This window comes from Littorina saxatilis, linkage group LG15 (assembly GCF_037325665.1).
Source record: "Littorina saxatilis isolate snail1 linkage group LG15, US_GU_Lsax_2.0, whole genome shotgun sequence".
Taxonomy (NCBI): Eukaryota; Metazoa; Mollusca; class Gastropoda; order Littorinimorpha; family Littorinidae; genus Littorina; species Littorina saxatilis.
This window is the reverse complement of record NC_090259.1, coordinates 49,066,904-49,074,123: the sequence shown is the minus strand read 5'-3', so window position 1 is coordinate 49,074,123 and position 7,220 is coordinate 49,066,904. Positions and strand designations below refer to the sequence as shown.

Genomic DNA, 7,220 nt, shown 5'->3' with positions numbered 1-7,220 from the left:
TCTGACTAACCCCCCCCCCCCCCCAACTTGAACCGCGCACTGTCATTCAGATAAGATAGTCTTTTGTGCCCAAACTACTCTTGTCATTCGTTAAATCCAGGCGTCCTATATCCCCCCCCCCCCCCCCCGGCCTCCATTCTTTGTGTTCCATGTGAGTGCGGTGTCGCAGCCGTGTATGTGTGCGTGTGTGTTTGTCAGTGTCAGTGTGTGCAGTGTGTGTGCCGGTGTGTGTGTGTGTGTGTGTTTGCACGGCCCTGTGTGTGTGTGTGTGTGTGCGCGCGCGCGCGACCATGCAACATGGCAAAACGTAAGATAGGGCCTACGAGTCAAGTTCGGGGGGATATGGGACGAAATGGAGGGGGGGGGGGGGGTCACCCACCAGCACAGTACCCTAAACACACAGTTTAACCACAGCCTCACCGTGACCGCCACTGAAAACCAAAACATGGACAGAAAGCAATGGTGCCAAGTATGCCCTTATACGGAAACGGACCGGCACGGTGGTCTAGTGGTATAAGGCGTCCGCCCCGTGATCGGAAGGTCACGTCGTGGGTTCGAACCCCGGCCGGGTCATACCTAAGACTTTAAAATTGGCAATCTAGTGGCTGCTCCGCCTGGCGTCTGGCATTATGGGGTTAGTGCAAGGACTACTTTTAGTAGTCCTTGGGTTAGTGCTAGGACTGGTTGGTCCGGTGTCAGAATAATGTGACTGGGTGAGACATGAAGCCTGTGCTGCGACTTCTGTCAAGTTGTGTGTGGCGCACGTTATATGTCAAAGCAGCACCGCCCTGATATGGCCCTTCGTGGTCGGCTGGGCGTTAAAGCTGTGCCGGTCTATTTATGACTTTCCGGGGCTACGAGGTTGAAAAATAGGGACAAAATCATGTACAGATTTCTTTACAGCAAACACTACCCGAAACTCCACCTATACGGCGTGTATGACCTTGAGAGCTTCAGTCACATTTTGAACTCAAAGCCATGACGTTCCCTACACAAGGCTTTGATAACGAACGGATAAGGGGCGTAACTCCTTAGTCATATTACAGTTGAAAATTCAAAGCGGGTCGGCTTCACTCAATTTCTTGGCATCGGAGGCTTGACATAAATTAGGAAAACAAATGGTTGGACCCATCATGGACCAACTAAAACGCTGTAGGGCAGAATTAATATTTTGATGGTATTTTTCAACGTTCTCAGCGTCACTGCAGGAAGTGGCGTTCTCAGCGTGCAGAAAGTGAGAGTCAAGTCCCTTTGTATCAACAACGAAAATCTTTGCATCTTTGAATGAATCGAAACTTCCTGCAGTGACGCTGAGAACGTTGAAAAATACCATCAAAATATTAATTCTGCCCTACAGCGTTTTAGTTGGTCCATGATGGGTCCAACCATTTGTTTTCCTAATTTATGTCAAGCCTCTGATGCCAAGAAATTGAGTGAAGCCGACCCGCTTTGAATTTTCAACTGTAATATGACTAAGGAGTTACGCCCCTTATCCGTTCGTTATCAAAGCCTTGTGTAGGGAACGTCATGGCTTTGAGTTCAAAATGCTTCAGTCAACGCTTGAATTTTGCAGTGGTAACATCTGGTTTGCTCTCGCAGAGCTGAGCATAATTGTCAAGAAGGATCCAGCAGAAAAAATAAACGACTTGGCAGGGATTCGAACTGAAGGCCTCGGGGGCCCTGAAATGTCGGGGCCGATGTCTTTACCGCTAGGCCACTTCACCAGTGTTGTCAAAACTTGACTAAATGTAAAAAAAAAGAAGATAATTTTATATCATTCGGGCTACGCTTGAATTACCATTCATGCGTTGAAAAAACGTAAAAATTGACATTACAATTTGCCTTTATTTGCAAACATGTTTCACGGAATCGCAGTACATGTTTACACCGTCATGCTACACGACATTCGCGCCATGCAAATAGCTGCGATATCTCTATTTACAACATGCAAGACTAAAATGACAAGAACAGTAATTGAATCTCTCCCGCTCTGTGCAGTTGAAACCAGACATCTAAGAAATAGTTATACATGTTATACATGTATTCATTTCTGAACAATGGGCGGATAGAGATATAAATCATGCTGCTTCAAGAATAACATAACATGCATTCATATCAATGTTTTTCCTTCTTTTTTCTCAATTGGCGCAGTAGCCTAATGGTTAGGACATGAGACATGAAGTCTCGAGATCTCGAGGTCGAGAGTTCGAAACTTCGCCGGGGCGTTTATTTTTTCCCCTTGATCTCTCTTGAAGGTAAAAGTATATGATCAGTCTTGAGAGAGCAAACCGGATGTTATCCCTGCAAAATTCAAGCGTTGACTGAAGCTCTCAAAGTCATACACGCCGTATTGGTGGGGTTTCGGGTAGCGTTTGCTGTACAGAATTCTGTACATGATTGTATCCCTATTTTTCAACCTCGTAGCCCCGGAAAGTCATAAATAGACCACAGCTTTAAACAAACAAACAAACAAATACGGAAACGGAGGTGTGTGCCGACTAGCTAATCAGCGAGGACAGTCAGGCACAGGCGCCTGAAGTGGCTTGTGTGTATGACGTTCAGTGACAGACAGGGTGACATTCCTGGGGGGTTCTTTTCCTAGTCACACACACCATAGACCAAATAGGATAAATGGTCTATGCACACACACTCTCACATACACTGACAGACTCTCTCTCTCTCTCACACAAACGCTTCATAAGAGGGCAATGGTCTAATGAATAAACCACTTGCATCTCTCTCTCTCTCTCACACAAACGCTTCATAAGAAGGCAATGGTCTAATGAATAAATCACTTGCGTCTCTCTCTCTCACAAACACAAAGTTTCATCATGTTATGGCTTGACTTTTTATTCAATGATCACCTGTTGTTTACAACACAGTTCACGGGACACTAAGTGACACACTAACAGAACGTAATATTATACACACACACCAGACTGCTCGCACAGCGGATTGGTTTCCTTCTCTACGACACATAACAGACAACGACACACGACTGGCCTGAGTATTTTCCTGTTCAGCATTTGACACCAGCAAACTTAACACAGGCATGGAGCAAGGTGTCTGTGTTTGGCGCCGCACTAATGGTCTCAGAGAGGGACTCAACAGATTACAGACAGACAGGGAGGGGTGTGTTTGGCGCCGCACTAATGGTCTCAGAGAGGGACTCAACAGATTACAGACCAGGCATGGGAATTGAAAATTGTAAAAAAGGCGGAAAATTTATAACTGAAGACGCGAAGCGTCAAGTCGACGGCGCGAAGCGCCTAGCCTTACTAGGGGGGTCCGGGGGCATGCCCCCCCGGAAAAAATTTTTCTCCAAAGAACCCAGATGGTGCAATCTGGTGTCATCTGAGCTCCAAGTTTGCCATTAAATTCTGTTTTTAGAATCAGAGTTTTTAGTACAAAAATGTACCAAATTTTGCTTACATGTATTATATATGGTTTAAATTTGTAAAAAAATGTATCTGTTGAGACAAACAGGAAAATGTAACTTGTAACACAATCTGTGCAATCTGGTTTACTTTCAAACATAATAGTTCAATAACTGAGGCGGGCGGTAGCAGTGCGTGAACAAAGTACGGAAAGTTTTCGCGGGCTTTTGCGCAAAGGCCAAAGTAACCGGTGCTTTTTTTGTGTGCCTCCCCCCTTTATTTTTTCGGCGGACACTTTTGCATTTTCGGCGGAACAAAAAAAAAATTCGGCGGAAATCCGCCATTCGGCGGACAATTCCCATGCCTGACAGACAGACAGGGAGGGGTGTGTTTGGCGCCGCACTAATGGTCTCAGAGAGGGACTGAACAGATTACAGACAGACAGGGAGGGGTTAGGGTTAGGGGACAAGCTTTTGGCATAACATCATCTATCTAGAGTGCTGGATTCGGTCACTGTTCTACTCAGCAGATTAAAAATACAAACATACATACATACATTATACAAACACAAAATACAAACAAACATACATACATTATACAAACACAAACATACATACATTATACAAACACAAACATACATACATTATACAAACACAAACATACATACATTATACAAACACAAAAAGTAAACAAGTCGCGTAAGGCGAAAATACAACATTTAGTCAAGCTCAGTCGAACTCACAGAATGAAACTGAACGCATTGCATTTTTTCCGCAAGACCGTACACTCGTAGCATTGTCTGTCCACCGCTCGTGGCAAAGGCAGTGAAATTAACAATCCAGAAAAGCGCGGTAGCGGTTGCGCTGAGGAGAATAGCACGCTTTTCTATATCTCTATTCTTTTTAACTCTCTGAACGTGTTTTTAATCCAAACATATCATATCTATATGTTTTTGGAATCAAGAATGGACAAGGAATAAGATGAAATTGTTTTTAAATCGATTTCGGAAATTTAATTTTAATCATAATTTTTATATTTTTAATTTTCAGAGCTTGTTTTTAATCCGAATATAACATATTTATATGTTTTTGGAATCAGAAAATGATGAATAATAAGATAAATGTAATTTTGGATCGTTTTATAAAAAAATAACTTTAATTACAATTTTCAGATTTTTAATGACCAGTCATTAATTAATTTTTAAGCCTCCAAGCTGAAATGCAATACCAAAGTCCGGGCTTCGTCAAAGATTACTTGACCAAAATTTCAACCAATTTGGTTGAAAAATGAGAGCGTGACAGTGCCGCCTCAACTTTCACGAAAAGCCGGATATGACGTCATCAAAGCTATTTATCAAAAAAATGAAAAAAACGTCTGGAGATACCATACTCAGGATCTCTCATGTCAAGTTTCATGAAGATCGGTCCAGTAGTTTTCTCTGAATCGCTCTACACACACACACACACAGACACTGACACACATACACCACGACCCTCGTCTCGATTCCCCCCTCTACGTTAAAACATTTTGTCAAAACTTGACTAAATGTAACAAGAGAGCGAAAGCAAGCAAATGAACCAAACAATACAGAAAACATGAAGCAAAAAAAGGGGAGTGCCAGGCTTGAGACTGGCCTGCAAAAAAAGGAGGCCAGGTAAGCAGGTTGGTGAGGGGTGGGGGTGATGGGGGTGGGGGTGATGGGGGTGATGGGGGTGGGGGTGATGGGGGTGATGGGGGTGGGGGTGATGGGGGTGGGGGTGATGGGGGTGATGGGGGTGGGGGTGGGGGTGATGGGGGTGGGGGTTGGGGGGAGAAAGAGACCAGAGAGGGAGGAGCAATTTTGAACATTGTTGCTGCAAGTAGCATGACACACTTGTAAGACACAAGTGTGTTCTTCAGGCAAAAACAGACACACACACAACAACAAAATAGAAACAGACACATTTAATACAAATTTGATTTGCGTGATAATAATGATTTCAACCATTTGGTTTACCTCTCAACAATTACAACCATCAATGAAATAAATCAGAATAGAACACACAACTTTATACATGTACAGGCAAATCCAGCTAACTCACAAACGGTTAAGTCAAAAATTCGCTTAGCACACAAAGAAATTCTGGTCCGGAATTATCCCTCTTTATCTATGTGTACAAAGTACCCTGAGCTCGAAATGGGATTTCTCTTACGTAAGTCGAAAGACGGATAGCACACAACAGAAAGTCAGTCCCAAAGACAAAGTTTACTCTATATTTACTACAGCAACTCGAAACACGAAACTTGGCGTCTCACACTAGCGCATTGTGTAACCTTATTCCCTTCTTCTCTACACGGACGCCACACCGACTGGTCAGTCGGCACGCAATAAAGTATGAACTGAAGTTAGGAGGGGGCGAGGAGTAAGGAGGGGGCGAGGAGTAAGGAGAATTATTCAACTCCAAGAAAACATTCTGAAAAAGGTGGTGAAGTGGTGACAAGGCAGTGAACGCACTCACCATGCACTGACATCATACGAAAGCAGCCACACAAACACAGCACAGAGGCAGAGGCAGGTGTGCAGATGCTTTGTGAGAATAAGCGTTGAAAACCAGTTTGAATTTAAAAAAAACAGCAGATAGAGCCGCATGTCATAATCATTCTTCTTGTCTGGCTTTATTGACTGCATGCCGATCTTGTGGCAGTGACTTTTCACTCTTCAGTCGGACTGTACACAAACCGCTCTCACTCTCCCTCACTGACTACCCTAAGCCCTGACAACTGATCCTTGGAAATTGTTTGGAAGAGTACACCTCTCTATTTCTCTCCAATGCTCTTCCTGCTGACTTCAGTGACACCGGACACCCCACTGAGTTTAGCCAGCTACCCCCCCCCCCCCCCTCTCTCTCTCTCTCTCTCCCCCCCAGCCATGTACTGTTTGGTGCTGTGGCCAGAGAGGTGTCACCGGCTAATTGAGGCCAGCTGCACTCAGAGCAAAACTAGTTGACTGTGTCTAACTTTTGACAAAGCAACACAACTGAAGGGTTCACAGATTAGGTAACCGACTCACTGGTCAAGGCTGCAGGGAAACAAGAGTATCTTGTCAATGAAAGAGGTTACACACAGATACGCGATGCTGAGAACGGTGGCCGATTTTTCACTCTCTTTCTCGGAGGGCCTTCATCATTGCAGGGACTGCTTGAAAGAAATGCTTGCTCAGAAACTAACTCTTTTTGCATTGAAACATGCACCAGAACTGGTGGACACCATCGACAATGTCAAACATGAAATCGAAGCAGTTTGCTTGAGGAAACGATCGTCAGCAACTCAAACTTCTCTGTTTTCTTTTTTTAAGAAAATCTGAGGTGACTTTCTTTGTGGCCCCGCCCCCTCCCTCTGTAAGGACCCCCCTCCATAAGGACCGATTTTTGTCAACATTTTCAAGGTCGCTAGAGAGGGGTTCCACTGTACTATGACCAAGTCGAAATTTCGGATAGGACACAATAACAATTCGGTCCCTTCAATTTCGTCTTATCCGGATTTGCCTGTAGTCCTCCTGCAAATAACACCTTAAAAATCATACAATATATTCAGCTTAAAAACGTCAACAAAAAATCTGACTCATTGCGCTCAACACCCTATCACCCACATGAATGACATCATGAACGGAAATACATGTATAACGATGATATATTCATGTAAAAACTTAACATCAATGCACTATGTTGACACTGTGACGATAAAAAAAAGAATTTACACAGCACCAATTTCACCTTGCACAAAACCACACATTAAGAAGTGATTGCAAAAAAGAAGAGGGCGTCCCAATGACCTTACACATGCAGACACTGTCACAGCCATCAA

At 43.9% G+C, this 7,220-nt stretch overlaps 1 long non-coding RNA gene across 1 annotated transcript; it reads left to right on the top strand.

The window, feature by feature from the left end:
* Positions 1-2,986: 2,986 nt before the first annotated feature.
* LOC138949512 (uncharacterized) lies at positions 2,987-3,859 on the top strand. The gene is made up of 2 exons (XR_011450315.1): positions 2,987-3,064; positions 3,761-3,859. It is a non-coding gene; the product is annotated as an uncharacterized lncRNA (long non-coding RNA).
* Positions 3,860-7,220: the final 3,361 nt, after the last annotated feature.